This window comes from Lichenostomus cassidix, unplaced genomic scaffold (assembly GCF_008360975.1).
Source record: "Lichenostomus cassidix isolate B80296 unplaced genomic scaffold, HeHo_3.0 HiC_scaffold_742, whole genome shotgun sequence".
NCBI classification, from domain to species: Eukaryota; Metazoa; Chordata; class Aves; order Passeriformes; family Meliphagidae; genus Lichenostomus; species Lichenostomus cassidix.
This window is the reverse complement of record NW_028147286.1, coordinates 413-22,036: the sequence shown is the minus strand read 5'-3', so window position 1 is coordinate 22,036 and position 21,624 is coordinate 413. Positions and strand designations below refer to the sequence as shown.

Below are 21,624 nucleotides of genomic sequence, written 5' to 3'. Positions count from 1 at the left end.
GCTCAGAACTGCAATTCTTTGCCACACCCACGTCTTACACATGTCTTACCGTGTCTTACACATGCCACTTAGACCTCACAGGTCTCACAATTACTGCAGTGAGCCTGTAAACACGACCCGTACAACTCTCCCTATGTGCATACAGTATCCCTCCCCCTATGTGCACACAGTATCTCTTAGTACTTTTCTCTTTCACTGTGAAATCTATGCCTCAACATGTAGCAAAATTCAACTGCTCTATGCTTGCTACTCAGGAATCCATGCCTCCTGCTCTGGCAAGTGCAACACTTTTGAAACGTGATACATACCTTCTCATATCAGCATACTTAGGACAGCCAGAGCTACATGCTCCCCGAGGACAGATTCTTTGCCATTTCCGCCTTGACAATCACACCGAGTGGCAGCCCATGGAGCTCCACATGGATGTAGCGTCCTTGCAATACAGGCAACCCTGTGAAACACAGAAAGGCTGTTACTGCAACCTGTACATCCCTGCACGTTCCTTGTCACCGAGACAGTTCAAGACATGTTCTTTCCTACAGCTTTTCCAAGCCTCTTCTACAATGCATAACCCCATCAGTGCCTTCTTCTAAGCCCATGCACCTACTTCATCCTTGTCACTTACCTGCTCCCAGGCTTTCTTGTTCTATACTCCTCCTACTTCCTGACCCAAACCTCCACGTAGCATTCCATTCCAGGGAGGGTTATCATGTACTCATCATTCTTCTTCAGCAAAACATTCATATACATCTCTATTTACCAGTCTCCCTTAAGACAGCTACTTTGCTGTGACTGACTGACTGACAGACTGACTGACTGATAGCCAGCCAGCCAGCCAGCCAGCCAACCAACCAGCCAGCCAGCTAGCTAGCTAGGTAGCCAGCCAGCCAGCTAGGTAGCCAGCCAGCCAGCCAGCCAGCCACCCAGCTAGCTAGCTAGCTAGCTAGCTAGCTAGCTATCTGATCAAATCCAGGGAAAATTATTCCTCAGTCATCTCACCTTCTGCAAGAGGTCAAAGCCTGCAGCTGCACTCCAAGCTGTGGAAGCCTCAGCATGCAGCAGGTCCAGAGGATACCCTTGCAGGAAGCAGGTTAGTACCCACTGTCCCCCAGGACAGGGGGGAACAGGAGGCCTTTGCCTACATGCTGTCATCTGTGCTTACAGGCCATAAACATCTACCCTCTGTGGCCCACCTGTGCAAACCCTCATCCAGCCCCACATGCTACACACATGCCATTTTCATGTCACAGTTACCTTACAGGGTCTGTTTATGCATTCCACATGCTGTGCAGTGCTAGGCCTTTCATGGCAGCACTGCATATAAATCCACAGATCTGCAGCCTACTGCAAGATGGTGACCCTGCTTTGCCAGGGGGACAGGCCTGGCCATCGGCCCAAGACTTCGGGCTATATTAAGCCACCTCAGGATGCCCCCGGGACCTATGGACCGCTCCTGTTGCTGTGTCTGTGTTCGTTCCTGTGGCCCTACCTGTCCCTCCTCTCCTCTTTTTCCCTTCCTCTCTGTCCTCGTGTCTTTCAAATCTAAGACCACATGCCATTGACAGGACACAACATGTGAGGGTCTCCTTTGCACATCCACTCCTTTCCAGTTATTTATAGAGAACGTCACAAGTTCCATCAGAAACACTACCTTGACACCAGAGGGCGCTGTAGGAGTGGATTTCCATCACTTTTGGGCCTGCTGTCCTGCATTTCAAAGCCATTGCCTTTGTAGCACCCTTTCTGCTCAGAACTGCAATTCTTTGCAACACCCACGTCTTACACATGTCTTACCGTGTCTTACACATGCCACTCACACCTCACAGGTGTCACAATTACTGCAGTGAGCCTGTAAACACGACCTGTACAACTCTCCCCATGTGCATACAGTATCACTCTTCCTATGTGCACACAGTATGTCTTTGTAGTTTTCTCTTTCACTCTCTAATCTATGCCTGAGCATGTAGCAAAATTCAAGTGCTCCATGCTCGCTTCTCAGGAATCCATGCCTCCTGCTCTGGCAAGTGCAACACTTTTGAAACGTGACACATACCTTCTCCTATCAGCATACTTAGGACAGCCAGAGCTGCACGCTTCCCGAGGACAGATTCTTTGCCATTTCTGCCTTGACACTCAATCCACGTGCCAGCCCATGGAGCTCCACATGCATGTAGTGCCCTTGTCATACAGGGAACCTGGTGAAACACAGAAATACTGTTGCTGCAACCTGTACATCCCTGCATGTTCCTTGTCACAGAGACACTTCAAGGCACATTCTTTCCTCCAGCTTTTGCAACACTTCTCTACCATCCATAACCCCCTCAGTGCCTCCTTCTATGCCCATTCACCTACTTCATCCTTGTCACCAACCCACTGCCAGGCTTTCCTGTTCCATACTCCTCCTACTTCCTGACCCAAAAATCCACGTAGCATTCCATTCCAGGGAGGGTTATCACATAGTCATCATTCGTCTTCACCTAAACACTCATATACACCTGTATCCACCAGTCTTCCTCAAGACAGCTACTTTGCACTTACTTACTCACGGACTGACAGTGAGTGAGCGAGCCAGCCACCTACCTACCTACCTACCTACCTACCTACCTACCTAGCTAGCTAGCTGATCACATCCAGGGAAAATCATTCCTCAGTCATGTCACCTTCTGCGAGAGGTCCAAGCCTGCAGCTGCACTCCAAATGGTCCAAGCTTCAGCGTGCACCGAGCAAAGAGGATCTGCTTGCAGGAAGTAGGTTTGTACCCAATGTCCCCCAGCTCAGGGGGGAACAGGAGGCCTTTGCCTACATGCTGTCATCTGTGCTCACAGGCCATAAACATCTACCCTCCTTGGCCCACCTGTGCAAATCCCCATCCAGTCCCACATGCCATAACCATACCATTTGCATGTCACAGTTACCTTACAGGGTCTTTCAATGCATTCCACATGCTGTGCAGTGCTAGGCCTTGCACTGCAGCAATGCATGTATATGCACACATCTGCAGCCTGCTGCAAGATGCTGCCCCTGCTTTGCCAGGGGGACAGGCCTGGCCATCCACCCATGACTTCAGGCTACATTAAGCCACCTCGGGATGGCCCCGGGACCTGTGGATCGCTCACACTGCTTTGTCCATGTTTGTTCCTGTGGCCCTACCTGTCCCTCCCCTCTTCTTTTTCTCTTCCTCTCTGTCCTTGTGTCTTTCAAACCTAAGACCAGATGCCAGTGACAGGACACAACCTGCCAGGGTCTCCTTTGCACATCCATTCCTTCCCAGGTATTTGTAGAGAACGTCCCAAGTTCCATCAGAAACACTACCTCGACACGAGAGGGCGCTGTAGGAGTGGATTTCCATCACTTTTGGGCCTGCCGTCCTCCATTTCAAAGCCATTGCCTTCGTAGCACCCTTTCCGCTCAGAACTGCAATTCTTTGCAACATAGACCTCCTAGACATGTCTTACCGTGTCTTACTCATGCCACTTACACCTCACAGGTCTCACAATTACTGCAGTGAGCCTGTAAACACGACCGGTGCAACTCTCCCTACGTGCATACAGTATCACTCTTCCTATGTGCACACAGTATCTCTTTGTACTTTTCCCTCTCTCTGTCAAAACTATGCCTGAACATGTAGCAAAATTCAAGTGTTCCATGCTTGCTTCTCAGGAATCCATGCCTCCTGCTGTGGCAAGTGCAACACTTTTGAAACGTGACACATACCTTCTCATATCAGCACACTTAGGACAGCCAGAGCTGCACGCTCCCCGAGGACAGATTCTTCGCCATTTCTGCCTTGACACTCAAACCACGTGCCAGCCCATGGAGCTCCACATGCATGTAGTGCCCTTGTCATACAGGGAACCTGGTGAAACACAGAAATACTGTTGCTGCAACCTGTACATCCCTGCATGTTCCTTGTCACAGAGACACTTCAAGGCACATTCTTTCCTCCAGCTTTTGCAACACTTCTCTACCATCCATAACCCCCTCAGTGCCTCCTTCTATGCCCATTCACCTACTTCATCCTTCTCACCAACCCACTGCCAGGCTTTCCTGTTCCATACTCCTCCTACTTCCTGAACCAAAAATCCACGTAGCATTCCATTCCAGGGAGGGTTGTCACATAGTCATCATTTGTCTTCACCTAAACACTCATATCCACCTGTATCCACCAGTCTTCCTCAAGACAGCTACTCTGCACTTACTCACCCACGGACTGACAGTGAGCCAGCCACCTAGCTAGCTAGCTACCTAGCTAGCTAGCTGATCACATCCAGGGAAAACTATTCCTCAGTCATGTCACCTTCTGCGAGAGGTCCAAGCCTGGAGCTGCACTCCAAATGGTCCAAGCTTCAGCGTGCACCGAGCAAAGAGGATATGCTTGCAGGAAGTAGGTTTGGACCCACTGTCCCCCAGCTCAGGGGGGAACAGGAGGCCTTTGCCTACATGCTGTCATCTGTGCTCACAGGCCATAAACATCTACCCTCCTTGGCCCACCCGTGCAAATCCTCATCCAGCCCCACATGCCATAACCATACCATTGGCATGTCACAGTTACCTTACAGGGTGTTTCAATGCATTCCACATGCTGTGCAGTGCTAGGCCTTGCACCGCAGCAATGCATGTATATCCACACATCTGCAGCCTGCTGCAAGATGCTGCCCCTGCTTTGCCAGGGGGACAGGCCTGGCCATCCACCCATGACTTCAGGCTACATTAAGCCACCTCAGGATGGCCCCGGGACCTGTGGATCGCTCACACTGCTTTGTCCATGTTTGTTCCTGTGGCCCTACCTGTCCCTCCCCTCTTCTTTTTCTCTTCCTCTCTGTCCTTGTGTCTTTTAGACGTAAGACCAGTTGCCAGTGACAGGACACAACCTGCCAGGGTCTCCTTTGCACATCCATTCCTTCCCAGGTATTTCTAGAGAACGTCTCAAGTTCCATCAGAAACACTACCTCAACACCAGAGGGCGCTGTAGGAGTGGATTTCCATCACTTTTGGGCCTGCCATCCTGCATTTCAAAGCCATTGCCTTCGTAGCAGCCTTTCTGCTCATAACTGCAATTCTTTGCAACTTAGACCTCCTAGACATGTCTTACTGTGTCTTACACATGCCACTTACACCTGACAGGTGTCACAATTACTGCACCGAGCCTGTAAACACGACCTGTACACCTCTCCCTATGTGCATACAGTATCCCTCTCCCTATGTGCACACAGTATCTCTTTGTACTTTTGTCTTTCACTCTCAAATCTATGCCTGAACATGTAGCAAAATTCAAGTGCTCCATGCTTGCTTCTCAGGAATGCATGCCTCCTGCTCTGGCAACTGCAACACTTTTGAAACGTGACACATACCTTCTCATATCAGCATACTTAGATCAGCCAGAGCTGCACGCTTCCCCAGGACAGATTCTTCTCCATTTCTGCCTTGATACTCAAACCACGTGCCAGCCCATGGAGCTCCACATGGATGTAGTGCCCTTGTAATACAGGCAACCTGGTGAAACACAGAAATACTGTTACTGCAACCTGTACATCCCTGCCCGTTCCCTGTCACCGAGACAGTTCAAGACACGTTCTTTCCTACAGCTTCTGCAAGCCTCTTCTACAATCCATAACCCCATCAGTGCCTTCCTCTAAGCCCATTCACCTACTTCATGCTTCTCACTTACCTGCTCCCAGGCTTTCTTGTTCCATACTCCTCGTACTTCCTGACCCAAACCTCCATGTACCATTCCATTCCAGGCAGGGTTATCATGTACTCATCATTCTTCTTCAGCAAAACATTCATATACACCTGTATTCACCAGTCTCCCTTAAGACAGCTACTTTGCTGTGACTGACAGACTGACTGACTGACAGCCAGCCAGCCAGCCAGCCAACCCACCAGCCAACCAACCAGCCAGCCAACCAATCAGCCAACCTGGCAGCCAGCCAGCCAGCTAGCCAGCTAGCCAGCCAGCCAGCCAGCCAGCTAGCTAGCTAGCTAGGTAGCCAGCCAGCCAGCCAGCTAGCCAGCCAGCCAGCCAGCCAGCCAGCCAGCCAGTCAGCCAGCTAGCTAGCTAGCTAGGTAGCCAGCCACCTAGCTACCTCGCTAGCTAGGTAGCCAGCCATCTAGCTACCTCGCTAGCTAGGTAGCCAGCCATCTAGCTACCTCGCTAGCTAGGTAGGTAGCCAGCCATCTAGCTAGCTAGCTAGCTAGGTAGCCAGCTAGCTAGGTAGCCAGCCACCTAGCTACCTAGCTAGCTAGGTTGCCAGCCACCTAGTTACCTAGGTAGGTAGGTAGGTAGGTAGGTAGGTAGCTACCTAGCTAGCTAGCTAGCTAGCTAGCTAGCCAGCCAGTCAGCCACCTACCTACCTACCTACCTACCTACATACCTACCTACCTACCTACCTAGCTAGCTAATCAAATCCAGGGAAAATTATTCCTCAGTCATCTCACCTTCTGCAAGAGGTCAAAGCCTGCAGCTGCACTCTAAGCTGTTGAAGCCTCAGCATGCAGCAGGTCCAGAGGATACCCTTGCAGGAAGCAGGTTTCTACCCACTGTCCCCCAGGTCAGGGGGGAACAGGAGGCCTTTGCCTACATGCTGTCATCTGTGCTTACAGCCCATAAACATCTACCCTCCTTGGCCCACCTGTGGAAATCTTCACGCATCCCCCCATGCCATAACCATGCCATTTTCATGTCACACTTACCTTACAGGGTCTTTCAATGCCTTCTACATGCTCTGCAGTGATAGGCCTTTCACTGCAGCATGGCATATATATCCACACAGCTGCAGCCTGCTGCAAGATGCTGACCCTGCTTTGCTAGGGGGACAGGCCTGGCCATCGGCCCATGACTTCGGGCTATATTAAGCTACCTCAGGATGCTCCTGGGACCCATGGACCGCTCACATTGCTTTGTGCTTGTGCCTTATACCTACTAACAATTGACAGTGAGAGGACACACTGTCAGAGCATCTCCTTTGCATATGCATTCGTGCACTGCTATTTCTACAGAATGTCACACATTCCATTAAAACAACTATCTACACACAGGAGGACACTGGAGGAGTGGACTTAGTTGCAGCCTGCCGTGTTGCATTTCAAAGCCATTTCCATCATAGCAGTCTTTCTGTTCAGAACTCCAATTCTTTCCAACACCTACCTCCCATGTCTTACACATGGCACTTACAAATCACAGGTGTCATCTCACAAGTACCGCACCCAGCCTATCAACACACCTCGCACAATTCTCTAGATGCGCACAGAGGATCTCTTTGCACTTCTCACTTTCACTCTCAAATCTCTGCCTCAGCACGTACAATACCTCAACTGCTCCACTTTTGCTTCTCAGCAACGCATGCCTCCTACTATGGCAACTGCAACACCTCTGAAACACAACACATACCTTCCCATATCCACATCTGTAGGACAGCCACAGCTGCGTGCTCCAACAGGACAGATTCTTCTCCATTTCCATCTTCACCGTCACACCCAGTGCCAGCACATGTAGCTCCACACGGATGCAGCAGCATTGCGACACAGGCAGCCCTGTGAAACACACAAATCCCATCACTGACACCGTCCATCCCTGCCCATCCCTGTCAGCGAGACCTTTATGGCTGCCTTCTTTCCTCCAGCTTTTCCAACACTGTTATACAATCATGAATCCCCTCATTGCCCCCTTCTGTGTCATTTCACATACTTCATCTTTCTCACTAAGCTACTCCGTGGGTCTCTTGTGACATACTCACAATATGCAGTGGCCCAAACATGCACATAGCATTCCATTTCAGGGATAATTGTCACACACTGCTTGTCCTTGCTCAGCAAACATCCATATACCACTCCATCCACAAGTCTCCCTGCACACAGCCGCTTTGCAGGGACAATGGGCCCTCTCATGACACGCATGGAAAATTATTCCTAGGTCATCTCACCTTCTGGGACAGCTGTGTATGCACTAAGACCCAAGCCAGGAGCTGCACAGCGAATCCACTAGGCCTCAGTATGCAGCGGGCGAGGAGGATACGCCCGCAGGAACCGGGTTCGTACACACCGTCCCGCAGCTCAGGGCGGATCGGGAGGCCTCGGGGTACGTGCGGTAAGCTGCGGTCTCACGCAATACACAACTATCCTCTTTGGCCCACCCGTGGAAAGCCTCACCCAGCCGCACATGAAATAACCGTGCCATTTTCACGTCACAGGCACCTTACAGGCTGTTTCTACTCATTAGGGGCCCTGCACAGTGCTAGGCCCCATACCACAGCAGTGCATGTAAAGCAAGAGATGTGGAGCCTGCTGCACCTCACCGACCCCACTCGCCCGGGGGGACAGGCCTGGGCACAGTGCCATCGCTTCAGGGTCTATGAATCGAGGTCAGGATGCTGTGGTGACTCACGCAGTGCCGATAAAGCTTTGTTCCTGTCCCTGGCTGTGCGGCCATCTGTTGTTCCACCGCTCTTTTTCTGTCCTCTTTTGCTCCTCGTGTCTCATACCTATGAGCAAATCCAAGGGAGAGGACACACAGTGTGAAGGTGTCCTTTGCCCCTCATTTCATTCTGAGGTGTTTATAGACTGCCTTGTCATTGTCATGACCAGCAGTATGGAAACACAACAGGCTACCGCATGAGTGCACTCACCTCACATCCAGCCTGATACCTTGCATTTCAAAGCCGTTTCCTTCGTAACACTTTGTCCGCACAGAACTGCATTCCCTTCAGGCACCTGCCTCCGATCTCTTAGACATGTCACTTGCAACTCACAGGTGTCACAATTTTTGCATCCAGCTGGTACATGCACTCTGCATAGTTTTCTGTATGCACACACAATATCTCTTGGCATCTCTCTATTTCACTTCCAAACCTCTGCCTCAACATGTATGAGAAGTCAGGTGCTCTGTGCTTGTTTCTCACCAATACATACCTCCTGCTATGTATACTATGACACTCTTTAAATACCAAACATACCTTCCCATATCCACATCAGAGAACATCCCGATGTGAAGGCTCCAGCAGGGCAATGTCTTCTAAATGTCTGCCTTCACAATCCCACCCTGTGCCAGCACACGTTGCTCCATATGGATGCATTACCCTTGCAATGCAGGCAGCCCTGTGAAACAGACAAATACCGTCACTGACCCTGTACATCCCTTGCCATACCTGTCCGCAAGACATTTCAAGCTGCCTTCTTTCCTAAAGCTTTTCCAACACTCTTATACAATCAGGAACCCCTTCATCGCCCCCTTCTCTGTCATTTGACAGACTTGATCCTTCTCACTAAGCCACTCACGGTCTTTTTTGCCATGTAATCATAGTATGTACTGACCTGAACACCCACATACCATTCCATTTCAGGGATTGTTGTCACACTCACCATCCTTCCTCACTCCATCATTCCTATAGATGTCCATTCACAGGCCTCCCTCAAGACAGATACTTTACACTGACAGGCAGCCACCTTGTTATATTCAGGGAGAATTACCTCTCAGCCATCCCACCGTCCGGGACAGGTGTGTACGCAATAATGCCAAAGCCCGAAAACGCCCTCTGAATTGTCCAAGCCTCAGCATGCAGTGGGCGAACAGTAAACGCTCGCAGGATCCAGGCTCGTACGTGCTGGCAGGAACTAGGTTTGTACATACTGTCCCTCACCTCAGGGGGAAGCAGGAGGCCTTCGGGTACCTGCCGTAAGCTTCGCTCACGTGCCACAAACATGTATCCTCTTTGCCTCAGCTGTGGGAAGCCTTACCCACCCTTACATGACATAAGCTTGCCATTTCCTATGTCACAGGCACCTTATAGGGTGTTTCCATGCATTCCAAACTCTCTGCAGTGCTAGGCCACGTACCACAGCAGTGCATATAGAGCAACAGATGCTGAGCCTGCTGCCACACACTGAGCCCACTTTCCCAGGGGGACAACTCTGGCCACCGTCCCGTGGCTACGGGGTCTATTACCTGACGTCACGGTGCCCTCAGGACCTACGCAGTGCCGCCGTAGCTCCGTGAGCCTTTCTGTGCACGCACGTCTTCTCTTTTCCACTCTCTCTTTTTTTTTCCTTTCCTGGCATCTTTTCGTGTCTCCTCACGTCTCATACCTAGAAAGAAATCCAAGTGAGAGGACATACTGTGCGAGGGTATCCTCTGCACGTTTTCACTTTCATCACGACTGCTGTGTGAACACCTCAGGCCACTGTAGGAGTGCAGTCACCCCACTTGCAGCTCGCTACCTGGCATTTCAAGGCCATCGCCTTTGTAGCACTTCTTCCGCACAGAACTGCCACGCTTTGCAGTACCTTCCTCCCACGTCTTGCACACGTCACTTACCACTCACAGGTGCCACAGTTACTGCACCAAGCTTGTAAACACGCTGTGCACAATGATCTGTATGCACACACATATCTCTTGGCACTTATCCATCTCACTACCAAATGCCTGCCTAAACAGGGATGAAAGCAAAAATGCTCCACGTCTGCTTCTCATCAACACATACCGTGCAGTACGGCAACTCTGACACGTTTCAAACACGACACATACCTTCCCTTATCCACGTCCAGAGGACAGGCAGAGGTGAAGGCTCCAGCAGGACACTTTCTTCTCCACGTCTGCCTTGACAATCACAGCCAGTGCCAGCAGATGTAGCTCCACACGGACGCAGTAGCCTCGCAATGAAGGCAGCCCTTTGAAACACACGAATACAGTCACCGAAACATCCACATGAAATACACATCAAATTCCACTCCAGAGATTTCTGTCATAGACTCATAAATCTTTCTCAACCAAACATCCATATACAAGTCCATCCAAAAGGCTCCCTGCACACAGCTGCTTTGCACATTACAAGCATGAAAAATTATTCCTAGCTCATCTCACCTTGTGGGACAGCTGTGTATGTATGCACTTAAATCAAAGCCAGCAGCTCCACTTCAAATCTTCTAGGCCTCAGTATGCAGCGGGCGAAGAGGATATGCCCGCAGGAAGCGGGTTTGTACACACCGTCCAGCAGCTCAGGGGGGAACGGGAGCCCTCGGGATCCACGTGATAAGCTCCCGTCTCACGCAGGCCACAGCTATCCTCTTTGGCCCACCTGTGGAAAGCCTCCCCCAGCCCCACAGTCCTCAGCCACGCCATTTTCCCCTCACAGTTACCTAGCAGCATTTCCCGACGCATCGCACACTCTCCGCAGGCCTAGGCCTGGCACCACAGCACCGCATTTGCATCGACAGATCTGGAGCCCGCCGCCAGACACCGACCCAGTTTTAGCAGGGGGACAGGCCCGGGCATCGGCGCACGCCTTCCCCGAAGGAATTAAGCCACATCACAACGCCTGCCGGGAACCACGGCCCGGTCATATGCTCTGTCGCTGTCCTGTTATGTGTCCCTACCTGTCCTTCCAATCTTCCTTTCCTCTCTTCTCTTCTCTCTCTCTCTCTCCTTCTGTCTCTCGTACCTACTGACAGGTGACAGTGACAGGACCCACTGCCTGAGTATGTCTTCTCCACATCATTTCCTTCACAGGCATTTGTACAAAACGTTATAAGCTCCTTCATGAACGGTACCTGCGCACAACGGGACGCCGTAGGAGCGGACTCACCTCCCTTCCAGGCTGCCGTGTTGCATTTCTAAGCCATTCCCCTCGGAGAACTTTGTGATGTTCAAAGAAACCTGTCTAGAAGAGAGACAGTAAAAAACTTAGCTGTCTGCTACATCTGCATACCATTACCAGGCACTTGAACAGCAAGGAAGTACCCAAACCAGGAAACAATTACTTCATTCTTACCCCTGTGTGCCTACTTACCATCTTTGACAAGTACAAACATTCCCTTAGCCTCTGCAGTCACGTACATATCTGATGGTTTTTACTCGCCTTGGTTTTCCACCTTCATTTCAATGCTTTGCTCCTCACGTACAGCTCGTGCCACCTTCTATTTTTCGGTTCCATGTGCTTTTGGTTTGTTTGCTCAATGTCTTTTCACTTTCCTCTGCCATGCTGCCTTTAAATTAATTTTTTTTTTTTTTTTTTTTTAAAGGGAGCATGCCACCTTGGCTGCATCTCTGTTCCCTAGCATCCGTGCTTTTTCCTTTTTTTCCTGTCTTTTTTTTTTTTTTCCCATTACCAAATTATATATATTTCTACATATAATATATATTATAAATAAAATGTATATATACTATGCAAGACATCAGACATATAGTAACATATACAAATATATGAATTCCATTATATAACATATATATTATATGTATAATATCTAACATACATTCCATATATTTCATATATACCACATATGATATAGCCAACAGATAATATATATTACCTACTACCCATTTTATAGCCAAATATGATATGTATAATATCTATATTTCATATATCCACATAAAATACATAAAATTTATGTAACATACATATACTAGATATATTATTATACTCAGCTGCTGCTTACCGGGTTGCTGCTCCTCAGGCAACCGTCAGCAGGTGTTTCTGGGGGTGGTGATGCTCATCAGGCAACCGTCTCCAGGTGTTTCTGGGGGTGGTGATGCTCATCAGGTAACCATCTCCAGGTGTTTCTGGGGGTGGTGATGCTCATCAGGTAACCATCTCCAGGTGTTTCTGGGGGTGGTGATGCTCATCAGCCGAACCGCTCGTACATCTGTGCGAAAGTCCAGAAGCCATACCTAGTGTTCCAAAAAATGCATTTTTCTGAAAGGAGCGACTATTCCATCTCAAGGTCCTGGTAAACACACCGAAAGCACCAGAGCCCACACAACAGGGCTACGCACTCTCCCGTCCCGGCAGCAGCCGCTCCACCTGCACAGCGTCCCGGCTCAGCCTCCACCCGAGCGCCCCGAACACCGGCTCCACCCACGCCTCGCGGTGGCCGGCCACTGCAGGTCCTCCACTCCCTGCCCGTTCCATCGTCCCCGACGTTCCTGTATGTGTGTGCCACTCAGTGTGGAGCACGTGCTGTTTTCCAGTATCTCCTTCTTACCTGCCCAGGCGCCGCGCTGACCGGACAGCCCCCACAGCCCGCAGTCAGTCCGTGCCGCAGACACCCGAGCAGCCGGGCCGCGAGCGCGCAGGACCCGGTGCGGGGACGCGGCCGCCGCCGTCGGTGCCCCCCCCGTCCCGTTCCCGGCGCGGGGACGCTGCCGCCGCCGCCCGCGCCCCCCCCCCTTCCCGGCGCCAGGACGCGGCCGCGGCCGGCGTGGCCCCCCCCCCCAGACTCCCGGCACGGGGATGCAGCTGAGGCTGGCCGTCCCCGTTTCCTTTGCGCCGCAAACAAACTGCTGCCGCCGCCGGGACATCCACCTCCCCTCCCCGGAGACGCAGCCCGGGCGGGCGGGTCCCCCACCACTGTCTATCGGCGGCGGCGAGTGCTGCTGCCGCCGCTGCCGCCGCCCCCCCCCCCTCGGCGGCAGGCGCCGCCGCTCCCCCGGCGACTCAGGAAACCTGTACCGCTCTGCGCGCAACAGACCCCCCAGCCTCCACCGGCCTCTCGACCGGGGTCGCCGCCGGCTTCACCTGCAGTCCGCCGGCGCTCCGCCGTCGCCGCCGCCGCCCACGCCGCCGCCCCCGCCGCTCCACCGGCGCCGCTCCGCCACCTCTCCCGCAGCTCCGCTGCAGCCGGCACTCAGCCGCGGAGCGCCGTCGCCGCTCAGCCGCCGCCGGCAGTCCACCGCCGCTGCCCCGCCGCCGCCGCTCGGCCGCCGCCGGCGCTCCGCGGCCGGTTCTCCGCCGCTCGTCCGCTCCCGCGCGCGCGGCCGGCCTCCGCCGCCGCCCGCTCCGCCGCTGCTGCTGCCCTGGAGGCCGGGCGGGATGCGCCGCTGGGCGCCCGCGGCCGGTTCTCCGCCGCTGCCCGCTCCCCGCCGCTGCTGCCGCCGCCGCTCGCGCGGGCCTGCGCTCCTGCGCCTCCGCCGCTGCGGGCGCTCCGGCCGGTGTTCCGCCGCCCTCCGCCGCGCTCCGCGGCCGTGTTCCGCGCCTCCGCCGCGCCGCGGTGTTCCGCCTGGCCTGGAGCGTCGCGCGTGGCCGCGCTGCGCTCCGCGGCCGGTGTTCCGCCGCCCTCCGCCGCCGCGCCCGGCGCCTGGAGCGCCGGCGGCGCTTGTCGCGCTGGCGCTCCGCGGCCGGTCTTCGCCGCTCGTCCGCTCCCGCGCGCCGGGGCGGGCCGGTTCTCCGCTGCCTCGCCCGCTCCTGCCGCTGCCACTCGCGCCGCCTGCGCCGGTGCTCCGCCTCTCCACCCGCCGCCGCCCGCTGCCTGGAGCTGGCGGCGCTGTCCGCTCGGCGCTCCGCGGCCGGTGTCTCCGCGCCTCCGCTGCCGCCGCTGGGGCTGGCGCCTGCCTGAGCTGCTGCGGCGCTTGGCTGCCGCCGGCGCCCGCGGCCGGTGCCTCCGCTCGTCCGCTCCCGCGCTGCGCCGCCCGGCCCCTGGAGCTGCCGGCGGCGTTGGCCGCGCCGCGCCCTGCGGCCGGCTTCCGCGCCCTCCGCCGGGGCCGCCACCGGTGTTCCGCTGCCCGCCCGAGCTGCTGGCGGCGCTTGCCGCTGCCGGGCGCCCGGGGCCTGTGCTCTCCGCCGCCGCCCGCTCCCGCCGCGCGCCGCGCCTGCTCGGAGCGTCGGCGGCGCTGGGCCGCCGCCGGCGCTCCGCGGCCGGTGCTCCGTCGCTCCTCCGCCCCTCCGCTCCCGCCGCCGCCCGGCCGCCGCCGGCGCTCACCTTCCGCTGCCTCACCGTAGCCGCCGCCGCTCCGCCGCTCCTCGTCCGCCGCTGGTGCTCCTAGGGGTCTCGCGGGCGGCGCCGGGGGGCCCCTCTTGAGGGGCTCGGAGCCGAGGGGCGGGGAGAGGCGGGCCGGGGCGGAGAGGGGCGGGCCGGGGCGGGGCTTGGCGGCCAGGGGCGGGCCGGGGCGCCGAGGGGCGTGGCCGCCGATCGGCCGACGGCGCCGGTGCGTATCCCTGAACGCAGGGATCTCGGCAGCTCCCCCCGCCCCGACCGCGCCGCCGCTCTTTCCCGCAAGCCCGCAAAGCTCGCGAGCCGCCGCGGCGGCACTCTCGGGGTGCCCATGTCGTTCAGGCAGTCAGGTACATTCCTAAACCCCCTGAGAATACCCCGCGGCCGCCCTTTTCGAACGCGTCACAACTGCGCATGCTCGAGCCGGCCGACGCCATTTTGGCCGTCGTCCGTACCGCGCATGCTCGAGCGATGCGGGCGCCATTTTGGTTGTCGTCCGTACCGCGCATGCTCGAGCGATGCCGGCGCCATTTTGGTAGTCCACGGTACCGCGCATGCTCGAGCGATGCCGACGCCATTTTGGTAGTCCACCGTACCGCGCATGCTCGAGCGATGCGGGCGCCATTTTGGTTGTCGTCCGTACCGCGCATGCTCGAGCGATGCCGACGCCATTTTGGTAGTCCACGGTACCGCGCATGCTCGAGCGATGCCGACGCCATTTTGGTAGTCCACGGCATCGCGCATGCTCGGTACAGCGCGGGTAAAGGTGGGGGTGTAGGGTAAAGGGATCGGGTGCAGGGATCAGGGGTTATAGGGTACTGTAAAAGGCTTATAGCGAGGGTGAGGAAGAGGGTGGGGTGAGGGAGCAGGGACAAGGGATCAGGTGTAGGGATCAGGAGTCGTGATTACAGTGAGGATGAGGATGAGGGTCACCATGAGGGTGAGGGAACAGGGCCTAGGGGTCAGGTGCAGGGGATCAGGTTTTAGGGCTACAGTGAGGGTATAGATGAGGGTAATATGACACTACAGTGCCAAGGGATCAGGTGCAAGGGATCAGGGTTAGGGCTACGATTAGGGGGTGCGTTCAGGTGCAAGGGATCAGGGTTAGGGCTACGATTAGGGGTGCGTTCAGGGGGCGTGGTCTAGGGTTCGGGTTGCGAAGGGGCCCAGGTGCAGTGAATAGGGGGGTGGTGAGGAGGGGGTGTGTCGAGGGTTAGGGTTGTTACAGTAGCCATAGTAATGACAGTGCTTAGGATTAGGGGTAATTGGTATCATGAGGTCATTAGTGTTACTCAGATGCTTGGTATCATGAACGTTGTTTGTATATATAGAATTGTTCGCTTATGCAGGGTAATCAGCATCACAGGGGTATTTGCATAATTAAGGTGATGATTGGCACAATTGTTGTACTCAGCACAATTATGAGGTTGTTAGCATAATTAAGATGATTAGCATAATTAGGTGTTGTTAGCATAATTAGGGGTTGTTAGCATAATTAGGGGTTGTTATTGTAATGAAGATGATTACCCTAATTAGGGGTTGTTAGCATAATTAGGGGTTGTTAGCATAATTAGGGTAATCAGCATTGCCCAGGTACTTAGCATAACCCATACCATACCATATGAATAATTAAAAGGGTCATTAGCCTCACTGGGACCATTGCAATCATTAGCATCATGAAATTATGCATGAGTGTGGTTAGCACAGTTATGGTTCATTAGCATAATCCCAGTCATTTGCGTAGCTGCAGTAAGTATCTCATGTAGCATCATTACAGCACCTACCACATGTATTGTAGTCAGTTGCCATTTGTATTGGTCTTGCCATTGCAGCTCCTTGTGATTTTCATCGCCAGATAATTAAGACACTTTGCAGCATTAGGGCAAGGCCCTTCATCAGCATAATGAATGAAGATACCCACCCCCCAGGGATGACCAGGACTATGTTATCAGCAATCAGCAGTACTAGAAGAGAATGATCCCGATCATAATGACCACAATTGTGGTCATTATTATGCTGGATAAGGTAAGAACAACAATGACTATACATATACACAACACAACAGACACAACCCATACACTCCAGAGAACCACCACTACATTCAGGACAACTAACCCCAACCCTTTTCCCTGACCCTAACCTTAACCAGATCCCGACCCCAATCCCACCCCTGACCCCAATCCCAAGCCCGACCCCAACCCCGGCCCCAACCCCAACCCCGGCCCCAACCCCAATCCCGGCCCCAACCCTAATCCTGGCCCCAACCCCAATCCTGCCCCCAACCGTAGTCCTGGCCATAACCCTAGTCCCGGCCGTAACCCTAATGACTCAGAATCCGGATCCCGGCCGTAACCCTAATGAATCGTAACCCTAGTCCCGGCCGTAACCCTAAGGAATCCTAACCCTAACGAATCCTAACCCTAATCGTGGCCGTAACCCTAAGGAATCGTAACCCTAACGAATCCTAACCCTAATCGTGGCCGTAACCCTAAGGAATCGCAACCCTAATCGCAGTCGTAACCCTAATCCTGGCCATAACCCTAGCCACGACCCTGATCCTAAGCAGGCCCCCACCCTGACCCTGATCCCAACCAGACCCCAATCCTGACCCTAACAAGGCCCCAACACTGAGCCCGATCCCAGCCAGACCCCAACCTTCACCCTAAGAAGGCCCCAGCCCTGACCCCGATCCCAACCAGACCCCGACCGTGACCCTAAGCAGGCCCCAGCCATGAGCCTGACCTCCACCAGACCCCGGCCCCGACCCTAAGCAGGCCCCAGCCGTGAGCCTGACCTCCACCAGACCCCGGCCCCGACCCTAAGCAGGCCCCAGCCGTGAGCCTGACCTCCACCAGACCCCGGCCCCGACCCTAAGCAGGCCCCAGCCGTGAGCCTGACCTCCACCAGACCCCGGCCCCGACCCTAAGCAGGCCCAAGCCGTGAGCCTGACCTCCACCAGACCCCGGCCCCGACCCTAAGCAGGCCCCAGCCGTGAGCCTGACCTCCACCAGACCCCGGGCCCGACCCTAAGCAGGCCCCAGCCGTGAGCCTGACCTCCACCAGACCCCGACCGTGACCCTGAGGAGGCCCCAACCGCGACCCCGATGCCGACCAGACCCCGACCGTGACCCTGAGCAGGCCCCAACCCCGACACAGATCCCAACCAGACCCCGACCGTGACCTTAAGCAGGCCCCAAGCCCAACTCTGACCTCAACCACACCCCGACCGTGACCCTGAGCAGGCCCCAAGCCCGACTCTGACCTCAACCAGACCCCGACCCCGACCCTAAGAAGGCCCCAACCATGAGCCTGACCTCCACCAGACCCCGACTTTGACCCTAAGAAGGCCCCAACCCTGACCCCGATCCCAACCAGACCCCGACCGTGACCCTGAGCAGGCCCCAAGCCCGACTCTGACCTCAACCAGACCCCGACCGTGACCCTAAGCAGGCCCCAACCCCAACTCTGACCTCAACCACACCCCGACCATGACCCTGAGCAGGCCCCAACCCCGACTCTGACCTCAACCACACCCCGACCGTGACCCTGAGCAGGCCCCAACCCTGACCCTGATGCCGACCAGACCCCGACCGTGACCCTGAGCAGGCCCCAACCCCGGCCCTGATGCCAGCCAGACCCTGACCTTCACCCTAAGCAGGCCCCAACCGTGACCCCGATCCCAGCCAGACCCCAACCTTGACTCTAAGCAGGCCCCAACCCTGACCCTGATCCCAACCAGACCCCGACCTTCACCCTAAGCAGGCCCCAACCCTGACCCTGATGACCACCAGACCCTGACCGTGACCCTGAGAAGGCCGCAACCCCGACCCTGATGCCGACCACACCCCGACCGTGACCCTGAGCAGGCCCCGACCCCGACCCTGATGCCGACCAGACCCCGACCGTGACCCTAAGAAGGCCCCAACCCCGACCCTGATGCCGACCAGACCCCGACCCCAACCCTGACCAGGCCCCAACCCCGACCCTGATGACCACCAGACCCCGACCGTGACCCTGAGCAGGCCCCAACCCCGACCCTGATGCCAGCCAGACCCCGACCGTGACCCTGAGCAGGCCCCAACCCCGACCCTGATGACGACCAGACCCCGACCCCGACTCTGACCCTCATCCTAAGCACACCCTGACCCTGTCCCTGACCCTAACCTTAACCAGATTCCAAGCCTAATCCCAACCCCGACCCCAATCCCGGCCCTAACCCCAGTCCTGGCCCCCATCCCCAATCCTGGCCCTAACCCCAATCCTGGCCCTAACCCTAATCATGGCCCCAACCCCAATCCTGCCCCCGACCATAGTCCTGGCCGTAACCCTAATGCCGACGGCAACCCTAACCCCGGCCGTAACCCTAATGAATCGCAACCCTAGTCCCGGCCGAAACCCTAGGGAATCGGAACCCTAGTCCCGGCCGTAACCCTAGGGAATTGGAACCCTAGTTCCGGCCGTAACCCTAGTGAATCGGAACCCTAGTCCCAGCTGTAACCCTAGTGAATCGGAACCCTAGTCCCGGCCGTAACCCTAGTCCCGGCCGTAACCCTAGTCCCGGCCGCAACCTTAGCCACAACCCTGACCCTAGGCAGGCCCCAGCCCCGACCCCGATCCCAACGAGATCCCGATCTTGACCCTAAGAAGGCCCCAACCCTGACCCTGATCCCAGCCAGACCCCAACCGTGACCCTAAGCAGACCCCAACCCTGATCCTGACCCCAGCCAGACCCCAACCTGGACTCCAAGCAGGCCCCAACCCTGACTCTGACCTCAACCACACCCCGACCGTGACCCTGAGCAGGCCCCAACCCCGACTCTGACCTCAACCACACCCCGACCGTGACCCTAAGCAGGCCCCAATTGTGACCCTGACCTCAACCAGACCCCGACCGTGACCCTAAGCAGGCCCCAACCCCGACTCCGACCTCAACCAGACCCCGACTGTGACCCTGAGCAGGCCCCAACCCCGACTCTGACCTCAACCAGACCCCGACCGTGACCCTGAGCAGGCCCCAACCCCGGCCCTGATGCCAGCCAGACCCCGACCGTGACCCTGAGCAGGCCCCAACCCCGACCCAGATCCCGACCAGACCCCGACCGTGACCCTGAGCAGGCCCCAACCCCGACTCTGATGCCTACCAGACCCCAACCGTGACCCTGAGCAGGCCCCAACCCCGACTCTGACCTCAACCACACCCCGACCGTGACCCTAAGCAGGCCCCAATCCCGACCCTGATGCCGACCAGACCCCGACCCCAACCGTAAGAAGGCCCCAACCCTGACCCTGATCCCAACCAGACCCCGACTGTGACCCTAAGCAGGCCCCAGCCGTGAGCCTGACCTCCACCAGACCCCGGCCCCGACCCTAAGCAGGCCCCAGCCGTGAGCCTGACCTCCACCAGACCCAGGCCCTGACCCTAAGCAGGCCCCAGCCGTGAGCCTGACCTCAACCACACCCCAATCTTGACCCTAAGAAGGCCCCAACCCTGACCCCGATCCCAGCCAGACCCTGACCTTCACCCTAAGCAGGCCCCAACTGTGAGCCTGACCCCTAGCAGACCCCAAATTTGACCCTAAGCAGGCCCCAACCCCAACCCCGATCCCAGCCAGGCCGCGACCCTGACCTTAAGCAGGCCCCAACCCTGACCCTGATGACGACCAGACCCCAACCGTGACCCTGAGCAGGCCCCAGCCCTGACCCCAATGCCAACCAGACCCCAACCGTGACCCTGAGAAGGCCGCAACCCCGACCCTGATGCCGACCAGACCCCGAGCGTGACCCTGAGCAGGCCCCAACCCCGACCCTGATGCCGACCAGACCCCGACCTTGAATCTAAGCAGGCCCCAACCCCGATCCTGATGCCGACCAGACCCCGACCGTGACCCTAAGCAGGCCCCAAGCACGACCCCGATGCCGACCAGACCCCAACCGTGACCCTGAGAAGGCCACAACCCCGACCCTGATGCCGACCAGACCCCGAGCGTGACCCTGAGCAGGCCCCAACCCCGACCCTGATGCCGACCAGACCCCGACCTTGAATCTAAGCAGGCCAACCGACTCTGACCCCAACCACACTCTGACCGTGACCCTGAGCAGGCCCCAACCCCGACCCTGATGCCGACCAGACCCCGACCTTGAATCTAAGCAGGCCCCAACCCCGACTCTGACCCCAACCACACTCCGACCGTGACCCTGAGCAGGCCCCAACCCTGAGCCTGACCTCAACCAGACCCCGAGCGTGACCCTGAGCAGGCCCCAACCCCGACCCTGATGCAAACCAGACCCCGACCATGACCCTGAGCAGGCCCCAACCCCGACCCTGATGCTGACCAGACCCCGACCGTGACCCTAAGCAGGCCCCAACCGTGAGCCTGACCTCAACCCCACCCCGATCCTGACCCTAAGCAGGCCCCAACCCCGACTCTGACCTCAACCACACCCCGACCGTGAGCCTGAGCGGGCCCCAACCCCGACTCTGACCTCAACCAGACCCCGACCGTGACCCTAATCAGGCCCCAACCCCGACCCTGATGCCGACCAGACCCCAACCGTGACCTTAAGCAGGCCCCAAGCCCGACTCTGACCTCAACCACACCCCGACCGTGACCCTGAGCAGGCCCCCACCCCGAACCAGATGCCGACCAGACCCCGACCGTGACCCTAAGCAGGCCCCAACCGTGAGCCTGACCTCAACCGGACCCCGATCCTGACCCTAAGCAGGCCCCAACCCTGACTCTGACCTCAACCACACCCCGACCGTGAGCCTGAGCGGGCCCCAACCCCGACTCTGACCTCAAGCAGACCCCGACCGTGACCCTGAGCAGGCCCCAACCCCGACCCTAATGCCGACCAGGCCCCGACCGTGACCCTGAGCAGGCCCCAACCCCGACCCTGATGCCGACCAGACCCCGACCGTGACCCTAA

At 56.6% G+C, this 21,624-nt stretch overlaps 1 long non-coding RNA gene across 4 annotated transcripts; it reads right to left on the bottom strand.

The window, feature by feature from the left end:
• Window positions 1-380: 380 nt before the first annotated feature.
• Window positions 381-12,631, bottom strand: LOC146423446 (uncharacterized). Of its 4 annotated transcripts, none has more exons than XR_014847532.1 (4): window positions 12,427-12,631; window positions 11,577-11,651; window positions 11,131-11,492; window positions 381-451 (listed from the first exon to the last, which is right to left on the bottom strand). It is a non-coding gene; the product is annotated as an uncharacterized LOC146423446 (long non-coding RNA). The 4 variants fall into 4 exon arrangements; XR_014847534.1 differs by lacking the exon at window positions 381-451 and adding an exon at window positions 10,898-11,008; XR_014847533.1 differs by lacking the exon at window positions 381-451 and adding an exon at window positions 10,898-10,988.
• Between the last annotated feature and the right edge of the window lie 8,993 nt (window positions 12,632-21,624).